This window comes from Chinchilla lanigera, unplaced genomic scaffold, assembly GCF_000276665.1.
Source record: "Chinchilla lanigera isolate Chin_1 unplaced genomic scaffold, ChiLan1.0 scaffold00019, whole genome shotgun sequence".
Taxonomy (NCBI): Eukaryota; Metazoa; Chordata; class Mammalia; order Rodentia; family Chinchillidae; genus Chinchilla; species Chinchilla lanigera.
This window is the reverse complement of record NW_004955420.1, coordinates 10880454-10895224: the sequence shown is the minus strand read 5'-3', so window position 1 is coordinate 10895224 and position 14771 is coordinate 10880454. Positions and strand designations below refer to the sequence as shown.

The 14771-nt window shown below is 37.2% G+C and overlaps 1 long non-coding RNA gene across 1 annotated transcript in view; it reads right to left on the bottom strand.

Annotated features, from left to right (window-relative positions):
* The window catches only part of LOC102023363, a 27901-nt gene extending 14365 nt beyond the window's left edge, over positions 1 to 13536 (bottom strand). The window contains exon 1 of the long non-coding RNA XR_260698.1: positions 13345 to 13536. This is a non-coding gene — a long non-coding RNA (uncharacterized LOC102023363). The remainder of the gene's footprint in view (positions 1 to 13344) is intronic.
* Positions 13537 to 14771: the final 1235 nt, after the last annotated feature.

Sequence of the window (14771 nt, the reverse complement as noted above, 5' to 3'; positions counted from 1 at the left end):
CACATTTGCACTCTAAGTGATCTCAGACAAATCTGCCAGCTTCTCTAAGTCTCCTGCTTCAGCTGTCAAATGTAATTTGGTAGTAGGGCTAACATTATACACAGAGTCATTCTTTTTGGTTTTGGGAATCAAACTCAAGATCCCATGCTTGCCAGGCAGGCACTGTGCCACCAAGCTAAATCCACAGCCAATACACATAGTCTAGAATAAAGTAATTTAAGAACAGTTCCAAGGGGCTGGCCATATGGTGCAGTGACAGAGTACTTGCCTAGAATGATATAACCTTAGATTCATCCCCAGCATCACAAAATAAAGGGAAAACAGTTCTTACAAGGAAACGGAAAAAAACAGATAAATACTAACTACAGAAAGTTAAACTGATGTAACCATTGAAATCAAAGGAGAATGTTTTAAAATATTTTGCTCAAGAGTTCCTTTTTCCCCACAGCCTCTCCAGCATGTTACTGGTTGATTTCTTAATGATAGCTATTCTTTTCAGGGTGAGATGGAGTCTCAGTGTTGTTTTAATTTGCATTTCTTGTATGACCAATGATATTGAACATTTTCCCATATATTAATTCACCATTAGTATTTCTTCATCTGAGAAGTGTGTATTCATCTCACATGCCCATTTTTGGATTGGATCTTTGAATTTTGGGGGTCTGATTCCTTTTAATTCTTTATATGTTCTTGATAGGAGTCCTTTGTCTGAGGCACAGTTGGCTAAAATTTTTTCCCAACTTGTGGGTTTTCTTTTTACTCTGTTGGTGATTTCTTTTGGTGTGCAAAACTTGCCAATAAAATGAAATCCCAGTTGTTGATTCTCTGAAGTATTTCCCATGCAGTTTGGTTTTTGTTCATGAAGACTCTGCCTACCCCTATGACTTCAAGATTTTTACCTACTTTCTCTTCTAGTAGATTTAGTGTTTCTGTTTTAATATTTAGATCTTTGATCCATTTTGACTTTAGTTTAGTGCACAGTGATAGGCATTGGTCTAGTTTTAGTCTTCAGCACGTGGGAAGCCAGTTTTCCCAGCACCCATTATTAAAGAGGCTATCTTCCCTCCACTGAGCATGCTTGGCCCCTTTATTGAAGATATGGTGGCTGATTGTGTTTGTAGTTGTGTCTGCATCCTCTAATCTGTTCCATTGGTCTTCAGGTCTGGTTTTTGGTTTTGTTTTTTTTTTCTTTTTTTTTTGCCAGTACCATGTTGATTTTATTATTCTCTTTAAAATAAAATATTTTGCTGAAAATTAAACTATTTAAAACATTTTGGTAACCGAATATAACAAAATAGTCAAAGAAATATAAACAAGAACATGAAAATGTGACAAATGACACTACAAAAACTTTACTATACCCCTTCCTAAAGAATGAATGCAAATATAAAATCAATATACCCAAGTGGCATTCAGTGAGACAAAAGGAGATTGCCAAATTATATATAAGAAAGTAATATACAGTCTCTAACTTACTATTATTTTTCTACTTGTTTTCCTGAGAAACTATTTTATAGATAATAATACGTAAAACGATAACCATTGATAATTTCCTACCATTTTGTCTGTAATTTGCTAAGTCCCCCCTATTATTATGTTATCCTTCTTTTATTCTTTAAAATAAAAAATAAAAAAAAAAAAGAAAAGAAAACAGGATAATAGGAGAGTAATGATGGTTAATAGGTTGCATATTGTTATCTTTAAATTAGTTACTCAGAGTAAAAAAATATAGGCATTTAATCATCTAAACAATATTAACACAAACCTTCCTTTTCAGTGAACTAAGAGAAATTAATAGTAGAGCTATCTTAACCGTGTGTGTGTGTGTGTGTGTGTGTGTGTGTGTTTGCTTTTCTCTTCCTTCCTTTCTCCTTTCCTCCATCCCAGTTTCTCTTTCCTTTTGAACAGTTTCTTCCCATTTTACAATATCTATTGTATATTTTGGATCTTACTTATTCTTTCAGTTTGTCACACTAGGGAGACAATATGATGTTTATACATGTGAATCTGGTTTATTTCACTTATAAGTATGGCCTTGAGTTGTATCCATTTACCTATAAAAGTCTCTAGTTTATCTTTCTTTATGGCTGAGTAATAACACTCCATTGTATAAAAAGATCACATCTTTTTAATCCATTCTTCAGTTGATAGTCATTTGGATTGTTTCCAAGATCTAGCTGTTACAAATTGTGCTACTATAAACATGGGTGCACATATATTGCTGCAGTATGATGTTTTTAATTCTTCTGGGAAGATACCCAGGAGGGGACTAGCTGGGTCAAATGGGACCTCCAATCCTAGTTTTCTGAGGAATCTCAACACTGATATCCACAGTGGTTGGACCATCTAACTTTCCCCAACAGTGAAGAAGGGATCTTTTTCCCACACAGTCCCTCCAGCATTTGTTATTTGTTGATTTCTTGATAATAGCCATTCTTTCTGGGGTGAGATGGAATTTCAGTGTTGTTTTTTAAATTTTCATTTCTTGAATGACCAGTGATGTTGAACATTTTTCCATATATTTATTTGCCATTTGTATTTCTTCATCTGAGAAGTGGAAGTGTGTATTCATCTCAGATAACCATTTTTGGATTGGGTCTTTAAATTTGGGGGTCTAATTTTTTTTGAGGTTTTATGTGTTCGTGATAGTAATCCTTTGTCTAAGGAACACCTAGTATTTTTTCCCACCTTGTGGGTTGTCTCTTCACTCTGTTGGTTTCTCTTGCTGTGCAAAAGCTTTTTAATAAGATGAGATCACAACTGTTGATTCTTTGTGATAGTTCCTGAGTGTTTGGAGTTTTATTATAAAGTCTTTGCCTATACCAATGTCTTGAAGAGTTTTACCTATTCTATCTTCCAGCAGATTCAATATTTCTGTTTTAATATTTAGATGTTTGATTCATTTCAAATTTAGTTTAGTGCATGCTGAAAGATATGGGTCCAATTTTAATCTTCAGCATGTGCAAAGCCATTTTATCCAGGACCACTTATCAAAGAGGCTATCTTTCTTCCAGTGAATGTGTTTGGCACCCTTGTCAAAGATAAGGTGGCTGAGTCTGTTTGGAGTTGTTTATGCATCTTTTAATCTGTTCCATTGATCTTTGGGTCTATTTTTGTTGTTGTTGTTTTGGTGGTTTTTTTTTTTTGCAAATACCATGCTGTTTCTATCACAGTATAATTTCAAGTCAGGGATTGTGATGCCCCCTGCCTTGCCTTTGTTGCCCAGAATTGCCTTTGCTATTCTAGGTCTCTTCTGTTTCCAAATGAATTTTAGGATTGTTTTCTCTACTTCTCTGAATTTTAGAATTTTGATCAGAATTGCATTAAATTTGTGCAACAGTTTTGGAAGTATTTTCACTATACTGGTTCTTCCTACCCAAGAGCAAGGGACATCTTTCCATTTTCTGATATCCTCTTCAGTCTCCTTTTTCAGAGTACTATATTTTTCAATGTGCAGGTCTTTTATATCCTTCATTAGGTTGATTGCTAGATATTTCATTTTTGAAGATGCTATTATGAAAGGTATTGTTTCCCTGATTTTTCTCTCAGTGAATTTGTTATTCCTGCACAGGAAGGCTATTGATTTTTGAGTGTTGACTTTGTATTCAGCTATGCTACTGGATTTGCCTATTAAATCTAGCAGGTTTTTTACTGGAATATTTGGTGTCTTCTATGTAGAGCATCATGTCATCTGCAAATAATGATAATTTAACTTCTTCCTCTCCTATTGTTATTTCTTTTATTTCTTTCTCTTGTCTAATTGCTCTGGTTAAAATTTCCAGGACTTTGTTGAATAAGAATGGAGACAGTGGACATTCTTCTCTTGTTCCTGATTTTTGGGTGAAAGCTTTCAGTTTTTGTCCATTTAGTATGATGTTGGTTGTTGATTTGTCACAGAGGGCTTTTTATCAGATTGTGATAAAGACCATCTATTCCTATTTATATTTTTATTTCTATTTTTCAGTCGGGTTTTTATCATGAGTGGATACTGGACTTTATCAAAACCTTTTTCTGCATCTGTTGAGGTGATCATATGTTTTTTCCCTTGGCTCTGTTAATATGGTGTATTACATTTATTGATTTACATATGTTGAGCCAACCTTACATCCTTGGGATGAATCCAACTTGGTCATGGTGCATAATCTTCTTGATGATTTTCAGCATTCTGTTTGATCTTATTAAGGATTTTTGCCTCTATGTTCATTAGGGAGATTGTCCCATTTCTCTTTCATAGTTGGGTCTTTCTCCAGTTTTGGTATCAGGGTAATGTTTGCTTCCAGGAATGAATTTGGGAGTATTGCTTCCCTTTCAATTTCATTAAAGAGTGCCATAGTATTTTCTACAACCCTTAGTCAATTTTAGTCTTGGAATGCCAGGTAGAATAGCTGTTTAGAACCATTATGTCACTTTTGGCTAAAGTGTTACCATCAGGAATAACAAACACAGCACCAAACACAGCCTAGAAAATTACAAATGGAGGTAACCATTAATCCGCCATCTTTAATCTCATGAACTAGATTTACGGTTACATAACAACATTTAAAACAACATCTAAACAACATCTAAAACAAACCATAAAATTATATGCAGTGTATAAGTCTTTCATATGTAAATTTTACCCTCAGTGATTAAAATTTAAAATGGGTTATGGAGAAAATAGAGAAGTAGAAAAAGAGGAGGATATTAGAAGGGTGGAGGGCAAAGATGGATCATGCTAACTTTTGGAAACTGGTGCAGAAGATTGGAGGGAAAAAAGAGAAAGAAGAGATAAAAACAACAGAACAGAACAACAACCACAAAGGTTATAATCCATGTGCACACTCATATAAAAACAAGATGAAACAATGAAAGGGGGAGAAAAAAAGCAAAAAACATAACCAAGACAACAAAAGCAAAAACAAACAAGAGAGAGGAAAATAAAGTCCACTTCCAGGTTTTTTTCCTGCTATCCCTGGTAGGCAGTGTGTGGAGACAGACTCTAGATCCATGTTGATTTATCCCAGCAAGTCAGCAGTTGCTTTTTGGCAGGGTAGTGGATAAGCTCAGTGAGCCTGCACCTTCTGGTTGAGACCAGACTCATTCAGCCTGCAGCCATCAGCATACCTTCTGAGGCCTGAGCCCAGCTGTGTTCCTGTAGATGGAGTCAACAGCTGTTCTGAGTTCTGAGCTCAGCTGGCCCCTCTCCAAGATGGCTCTCTCCCATGTGCGATGACTGAGCTCTCTGCACTCACTGCCAGATACTGCAGTCTTTCATGTCTACTGATCCCCTCCACTGCTGCGTCTCTCTGTGTAGCCCTCTGGGGTTGCCAGCAGTCACTGTGTGGCCTTAGGTTTGAATTGCTCTTCTTGAGCAGTGAGTCCCATCTCAGGGATAAGGCACCACCAGCTATCTCCTTCTTTGTTGAAGTTTCTTCACTCTTTCCATGGGCTTTAATTCATGCTTCAGATCCTTCCTGGGTCCAGCAGACCCACTTCCCTCCTCCTTATTTTGCTTGAGTTGCTATATTCCAGCATCTGGATGGCAACTCTCAGAAAGGCTCTTTCTCTGCTGCTTGCCACTCCACTATTTTGGTGCTCCCCTCTCTTATCTTTTAATTTGAAGGGGCATTTATTTTTTAGTGCCCATAGTCCTTATATCATGTTTCTGAGTAGTTGTGGTAATTTTTGACACATTGATGGACCTTTTGTTCCCATTCTTTGATGTCTTTGAGAAGCGCTTGACTGATTTTAGGTTTCCAGGCAGGGCAACCTTTGGGAAAGGCCACAGAAACTCATTTGTCAGTCCAATTTTTCCTCAGTCAAAATGTGGAACTCCAAAGGAATTTCCCACAGTCACCTTGGGTGGGCATTAGATGATACCACCTGACCAGGATAGGAAGCAGAAGGCTCTGGAGGGAGAGTCTCTGTGGCCAAATGCAGGCATTGGCTAGCTGGAACCAGTTCAATTGGCTGGAAGTAGATGAATCAGGAACAGGAAGTGAAGGCATAGGTGTTGGCAGCAACTGCGGCAGCCCACAAGGACACCAAGGCAGAATTCTCAGGAAGAATGGATCCCTTTTTTCTTTCTTTTTCCCTTTGAACAGTTGTTTATTTTTAACTCCATAACCTCAGAAAAGCCCTCTTTCTTGCAGTCAGAGACTGTGTGTTTTGACTAACTAGTTCCCATCTCTGGCTTCCTACATGGGTGTTGTGTATCCTTGAACAGTGGCACAATGGACAAAGGGTGGGTGCCCCTCAGATAGAGACCATTTAGATGCCCACCTGACTGCCCTTCACAGGGACTTAGGTGTGACTTAGTTAAGGAGGATGCAAGGCTTCTTTTATGCCATATGTCAATCATCACAGAACCGCAGGTGAGGGCCAAATCCTATTGCTTACACTGTCCATTCCACTCACTCACACATTCATCAGCAGGCACTCAGAGTTAAACATTCTAACTCCCTTCCTTTGAGGGTGGTCCTCACTAATGAGAGTTGATCAATCTTTCCTTCTGCTCGAGTTGAGCAGGACTGACAGACTAACTGGGGTGCCCCTGGGGGTTTTACCTTATCCAATGACCAGACCAGACTGTGTCTTCCTCCCTTTTGGGTCAGATGTAAGCCACTCAGTGGGGAGCCAAGACTCTTCCTGCAGACCTCTGAGGTGACATGAGAAATTTTGAGGGTGCCCTTTCCCACTGGGACCTGGAGAGGTCCCTACTCCATTCTTGAGGTCCACAATCAATGACCAAAGAGGTCAACATGGTTGGTCTTCTCAGCCGATGCACCAGGTGCATTGGCAAACAGAAACACCAAAATGACACCCAGGATTTAGAGACAGATTTATTTAATGTTGGACTGGGAACTGACGAGGAATCAATCCTTATAAAAATGCCAGGCTCTGATGGCTCAGGAAGGGAGGTTTTTATGAGGTCTGTAAAGAAGAGATACAGAGGTATAGTACTTGGCTGTCTTTGATTGGTTCTTACAGTATACATCATAGTGAACCAGCTGTGCATCACAGTGACCAGTTGTTTCTAAGAAACCAAAGCAAGCAGAACTGCAACAGAAACTGTCACCTGGTCAACTGAAGTATACTGGCTGGGGGTTGGGGCATTTTTTACTACAATTTAATTTGCATATCTCTAATGGCCAATGATGTTGAATATATTTTCATGTATTTATTGGCCATTTTTACTCCTTCCTAAAATGTCTGTTCATTGTTGCCCATATTTTGATTGGGCCTTTATTTTATGGGAGGAATCTAATTTTTTGAGTTCTTTATATATTCTAGATATTAGTCCTCTGTCCAGGATATAGCTGGTCAAAAGTTATTCCCACTTTCTGTTGTCTTTTCACTCTGTTCGTCGTTTCCTTTGCTGTGCAGAAGCTTTTAAATTTGCTATCATCCCATTTGTTGATTCTTGCTATTATTTTTTGTGCAATTGGCATCCTGTTCAGAAAGTCCTTGTCTATGCCCATGTCTTTGAGAGTTTTATCTATTTTTATCTCCTATCACATTGTTTCTATTTTAACATTTAGATCTTTGATTCATTTCTTTGGCTCAGTGCATGGTGCACACATAGGTTTGGACTCAATCTTCTGCATGTGGATAGCTAGTTTTCTCAGCACCATTTGCTAAAGAGGTCCATTTGTCAGAGATCAGATGGCTGAATGTGCTTTCTGTTTCTGCATCCTCTATTCTGCTCCACTGATGCACATGTGTGTTCCACAGCCAGTACTATGCTGTTTTTACCACTGCAGTTTCTAATATAACTTAAAATCCAAGATTGTGATATCTCCTACCTTGCCCTTATTGACCAGAATTGCTGTTGTTATTCTGGTTCTCTTCTGGTTCCATACCAAGGTTATGACTGTTTTCTCTAGTTCTGTGAGAAATGTTGTTAGCATTTTGATTGTGATTGCATTAAATCTATACATCAGTTTTGGCAATGTGGTCATTTTCACAATATTGACTCTGCCATCCAGGAAGAGGGAATATCCTTCACTTTTTCAACTACTTTTTTGATATCTTCTTTCAGAGTATGGTAATTTTCACTGTAAAGGTCTTTCACTTCCTGGTTTAAGTTAATTCTTAAGAATTTAATTTTTTTATGTTACTGTGAATGGTGTTGTTTTTCTAATTTCTTTCTTGGCAAGTTCATTATTGGTATGCCAGAGCACTACTTATTTTTGTTTGTTGATTTTGTATCCTGCTACATTGCTGGATTTGGTTATTAAACATTGGTGGAATGTTTTGATTCTTTTATAAAGGATCATGCCATTTGCAAATAATGATCATTTGACTTCTTCCTTTCCTATATGTATTCCTTCAATTTCTTTTTCTTGCATGATTAGCTCTGGCTAATGTTTTGCCTACTATACTTGATAGGAATGGTGATAGTGGCTGTCCTTTTCTTGTTCCTCATTTCAGAAGGAAAGATTTCTGGTTTTCCCCATTTAATATGATATTGGTCATTGGTTTGCCATAAATGGATTTTAACACATTGAGAAATCCTCTACCTAGTTTATTCAGTGTTTTCATCATGAATGGACATTGAATTTTGTCATAGGTTTTTTTCTTGGTCTATTGAAATGATCATGTGATTTTTGTCTTTATTTCTGTTTATGTGATATATCACATTTATCGTTTTGCATATGTTGAACCATCCTTGCAGTCCTAGGATGAAACTTATTTGATCATGATGTATGATCTTTTCAATAGTTTGTTGCATTCTGTTTGGCAGTATCTTTTTGAGGATCTTTGCCTCTGTGTTCATTAAACAGACTGCCCTGTAGTAGTTTTCTTGTAGGTTGACTCCTTTTCTGTTTTCAGAATCAAGGTAATGCTAACTCCCAGGAATGACTTAGGCAGCACTTTTTTCTTCAATTTCACTAGAGTTTGAGAAGTATTAGCATTGGATCTATCCTGAAGTTCTTATTGAATTCTGTGGTAAATCCATTGAGACCTGGATTTTTCTTCATTGGTATTCTTTTTATTACTGCCTCAATTTCATTGGTTGTAATTGGATTATTCAGAGATTTTCTATTTTCTTGGTTGAATTTTGGTAATTCATAGATATCTAGGAATTTATCCACTACTGGATTCTCCAATTTATTTGAGTTGAAGTTTCCAAGTACCTATTAATAATCCTCTGAATTTGGGCAGTGTCTGCTGTAATTCTATCTATTGGATTTCTAATTGCATTGGTGTAGGTGTTTTCTTTCCTTGTTTTTGGTATGATTGACTAAGAGTTTGTATATTTTGTTTATGCTTTTGAAGAACCATTTCTTCAATTCATTGATTTTCTGTATTGCTTTAGTGTAAATATCATTAATTTCTGCTCTGACCTTCATAATTTTCTTCTTCACACAAGCTTTGGATTTCATTGTTCTTGTTTTCTAGGGTCTTGAGGTGCATCCTTGGTTATTTACTTGGATTTGCCCTTTTTTTCTGTTGGGGGTATTCACAGAGACAGACTTTTCTCTTAGGACTGCTTTCGTTATGTCCCATAATTCTGGGATTATCATTTGATTCTAGGAATTATCTAATTTCTTCCTTAATTTCTTCTTTGATCCACTAAGAATTCAAGAGGGTATTGTTTAATCTCCATGTGCTTGTATAACTTCTGTGGTTTCTTTTGCCACTGATGTTTTAGTTTCATTGCACTGTGATTTGATAATATGCGTGGGTAATTTTGATTCTTTTATATTTACTTAATCATGTCTTATTGGCTAGTATGTGATCTATCTTGGAGAAAGTTTTATGTGCTGCTGAGAAGAATGTTTATTCTGTCACTTGGGGGTGAAACACTCTGTAGATGTCTATTACATCCATTTGTTCAATGGTGTGGTTTGACTCTCATATTTCTTGTTAATTTTTTTGATCCAGTTGATCTATTTTTATAGTGGGATATTGAGGCCCCCAGCTATAATTGTGTTAATGTTTATCTGATCTTTTTTGTGCAATAGTATTTGTTTTATGAAATTAGTGCACTAGTCTTTAGTGCATATATTTATAATTATTATTTTTCCCTGCTAAATTGCTTCCTTAGCCAATATGTAGTGACCTTCTTTGTCTCTTCTGATCAGTTTTGTGTTGAAGTTCACTTTGTCTGAAAATAAGATAGTTACTCCTGCTTGCCCTAGGGCTCTTTTTCATGGGAAATTATCTTCAGTCCTTTGATTTTTATAGTCTATAAATTTCTTTTTCTAGTTCTAGTTCTAGTGTCCTTCTCCTTCTTCTCCTTCTTCTTCTTCATCTTCATTTTTGTCTTTTGAGACAGAGTCTTGCTTTTTAGTTCAAGCTGGACTTGAACTCACTATGTAGCCAAGGCTGGTCTCAAACTCACAGTGATCCTTCTGCCTCAGGCTCCTGTGTGCCAAGATTACACCCAGCATTATAAATTTCTTTTTTATTTAAATGTGTTTCATGTATATAGAATGCTGTTGGGTTTTGGTTTTGATCCAAACTGTTAATCTATGTTTTATGGTTGGGGAGTTGAGTCCATTCACATTGAAAATTATTACTGAAAGGTGTTCACTTAATTGTGTCATTGCATTATTTTCCTGTTGCTGATTTAATTGTTTTCTTCTGTTGCTGAACTGCTCACCCTGCTTGATGTATTGATTTCATCAGATATTTTGACATCCTTAGCTTCATTGCCCCTTTCTAATCTATACTTCAGAAATATTTGGAGGGCTGATTTGGTGATTAGGAATTTCTTAAGGTGTTTTATGTCATGGAAAGACCTTATTTCTCCATCAATTTTGAAAGATACTTTGCAGGATGTATTAGTCTGGGTTAGAAGTTGTTCCTTCAGACACTTCACACCAATCTCTCTTGGCCTTTAAGATTTGTGTTGAGAAATTTGCCGTAAGGGGTTTATCTTTATAAGTGATTTGTTGCTTTTTCTCTAATAGCTCTTAAGATTCTGTCTTTTTGTTGGACTTCTGGAATTTTGACTATGATGTGATGTGGAGGATATCTTTTTGATAATGGCTATTTGGGTTCTGCTATTATTTCTGTAAACTAGTGTGTGTGTGTGTGTGTGTGTGTGTGTGTGTGTACCATTCATACTGCCTTCTGAGTTTGCACGAGCTCCACTAATCTTAGTCTTCCTACTTCATCTAGTAGCTGTTGGGTCCATTTTACATATTTTCTTCTGTTTTTAATATATCTATGATTAAATGGTCACCTTCATCAGCTCTATTGTTTAGTTCTGACCCTCTTCTCACAGTGCTCACTTCTGAACAATGAATGTTTAGTCTATACTTTCAATAGAATATTTAATCTTCTGGATTTCTGTTTGGTAGCATTTCATGTATTCTAATTCTTTGCTAAAATGATCATTGATTTTTGCATGGCTTTGTTTAGCTCAGCTAGCTTTTTATCAGTATCTTCTCTAAGCTCCCTGGTCATTTTTCTTAAGTCTATTATCTGTTTAGTTCTATCAACTTTGAACTCACCAAACATTTTATTGATCTGTTTGTTTTTGTCTCTTCTCTAATCACATTATATAATTCAGCTCTTTGCTTTTGATTTTCTCCCCATTGATCAACTTTGGGGGGAGTTTGGAGTTTTGGAAGTGTTTTTTGCCTTGTTTTTTCATGCTTATATTGGTTTTGGTGTGTGTGTGTGTGTGTGTGTGTGTGTATGTGCTGAGAGTGGTAGACTGATTGTGGTGGAAAGATTTTGTTCCTAGCACAGAGATCTCTTTAGTCGGTCTTTAATTTCCAGTGATCCACTCTGGGCCTGACTAACTATAGGCTTTAGCCTCTGTCCCAAGATCTAACCACCTCTGTTAATTTGGAGAGGGGAGAGTACAGTGTAATTGCCCAGCACCCAGTTCTCTGGAGAAGGACCATAGCTTTATGACACAAAGGCAAACTAGATATTGGCATATAGCAAAATACTAGTTAATAACTACAACTATTCCACCCTGGCCATAGCACCTAAATCAGCAACAATCATAGAGTCAAAGACAAATTGGATATTGACATACCATAAAAAACAATAAAAACTACCACCACTGTACCAATGTTAACAGCAGAAAAGAGATCTGCAATGATGACACAGACACAAAGCAAATATTGATATACAATAAATATCTACTAAATGCAACAACTACGCTACTATTAACAAAAAAATTAAAAATGATAGCATAGTCAATGAAATATCTAAAAATTAGTAAAGCTTACCAGCATACTAATAAAAATGAAGGGATTTGGAAAGGGGAAATGAAAGAAATAAAATTAGGAAAAAGATTAGAAGGAAGAGAGAAAAATGACATAGAGCATACTATTTAGAAATAAAAGAAAATTAATAGAATTAGACAAAAGCAACAGAAAGGACAAGAAAAGAAGAAACCAAGAAAAAAGCAGAGAACAAAAGAAAGAAAATGAGGAAAAAAGAAAATCTCCCAATCCAACAAACAGTGAAGAAAAATAGAAATGAGTTTAAAAAAAAAGAAAAATTCCTCAATGTTTTTGAATGAGTGATTTCTTCCCAAGATAGGTAGCATTGGAATCCACCAGATGTGGGGGAGGTCTAGTGAGTCACTACTAAGTGATATTTTGTTGCCAGACTCACATTTTTGTGTGTGAGTGCGGAGTCTTGCCCTGACTTTTCTGGTGGGTGTTGTGTTCATGGAATCTGCCCTAGGGCTGTATTTACTCCAGCCACTCCCAGTTTTTGGGTCCCCTGTTTACCCGAAGTCACTGCTTTCTCAACCTAGCTTTAAGGTCTGTGGGTTAATAAGGTGCCTCCATTGCTGCAGAGGCTCCTCTGTCCATATACCCCAGGCAGTGGCACCTGTCCAAACCAATGCATTCCCCTGATCATGCTGGCAGGTGCGGAAGTCACATAGATCCCTTTGCTCTGTGCTGGGAGCAGGCAGTGAGACAGGAGAAGAGGGTACGCAGTCTGGTGGACTTAATGTCAGCACTTTCAGGCCCAGCTGCCTCCGAAAAACACACACAACTGTCCAGGCTTCTCACCATGGAGGGCAGGACTCCCATGAGCTTCCTTGCCTGACGTTAAATTTCTCAGGGGTCTGTGGGTAGTCAGCACCCTCTCTGTGATTTGTGGCCATCTCCCACCCAGAAATCCAGAAGTATAGTTTTTCTATAGCTGTTCTGTAGTTCGGTGTTAAGAACTTAATCCCTTCCCAAAGTGGCTTCTGATTAAACACTCAATTTTGGCAGGGACTGCACTGGATTTCCTCTCCAACACTAGCCTGTCACGTGGAAGGAGTTACTCCATGCTGTATTTGCAGCTTACAATACCATGGGCTTTTCTTGGGGCTAGTGCAGACAGCCCAATCCACTGTTTCTCACTGGAGCTCCTGACTATCTCCAGGCTTACCTTGTGTTAATGCAGACAGATTCCTTTCCCTGGGAGCTGGGGTTAGCATTCCAGAATGCTTTGTTCATTTCTCCAATTTGTGCTCAGTTTTCCAACTTCTCTGTAGCTTCTAGTTTTTCTGTTACCTCCCTTCAGATCCCTGGAGGTCTACTTTTTTTTTCTTTGCCACATTCTTTTCCAAGTGCCCCAACTCCAGGCCACAGAAAAGCTGTATTTAGCTGGGGATTTAGCTCAGCGGCAAAAGCGCCTGCCTGGCAAGCGCAAGGTCGTGAGTTCGGTTCCCGGTACCGGAGAAAAACAAAAAAAAAAAAAAAAGAAAAGCTGTATTTAGATGCTTGGTCTACAGTCTGCCATTTTTAATCTCTCCATAGATCTAATTTTCTTTATCTATTTATCTGTTAGTAGGTACATAGCCTACTTCCACATCTTTGCTATTGTGAGTTGTGTTATAATAAACATGGCTATTTAGGTATCACTACAGTATGATGACCTTAATTGCTATACCAAAAGAGGTATAAATAATCAAATGGTAACTCCATTTTTAATTTTCTGAGGAACGCTCAATGATTTTCATAGTGCCTGTACTAATTTATATTCTTACCAGCAGTGTAGAAGGGCTCTTTTTTTCTTTTTTCCTTGCATGTTCACCAGCATTTATTGTTTTATTTTTTTTTATTTATTTTTTGTTCTTGGTGATAGTCTTTGTGCCTGGGGTGAGATAGAATTTTGATGTAGTTTTGATTTGCATTTCCATAATATGTAAAGATGTTGACTATCTTTTCATATACTTATTGGCCATTTTTACTTCTTCTGAGAAGTGTCTGTTCAATTCATTTGTCCATTTATTGCTTGAGCTATTTTTTTTGGTGTTGTTTTTGAGTTCTCTATATATATTGGTTCTCTGTCATAAAAGGAACTGGCCAAGATTTTCCCCCGTTCTGTAGGCTGTTTCTTCACTCTGTTAGTTGTTTCATTTGCTGTGCAGAAGCTTTTCAATTTTATGTAGTCCCATTTGTTGATTCTTGCTATTATTCCCTGTGCTGTTGGAGTTCTATTTAGGAAGTTTTTGCCTATATCCATAGCTTCAAGTGTTTCCTCTATGTTTTCTTTCAGTGTGTTTTCTTTCAGTAACTCTATATTTTCTTTCAGTAGTTTAGAAGTTTTGGATTTTATACATAGGTCTTTGATCCATTTTGAATTTACTTTTGTACAGGGTGAGTGATATGGGTCTCATTTCAATCTTCTACACCTGAATATTCTGTTTTCCTAGCACCATTTGCTAAACAGGCTATCTTTTCTCCAGTGTATATTTTTGGCTCCTTTGTCCAAAATCAGCTTCTGGTTGTGTTTATCTGGATTTGTTCCTGTGTCCTCTGTTCTATTTTATTGGTCTATCTGTCTTTTTGTGCCACTACCATGCTGTTTTT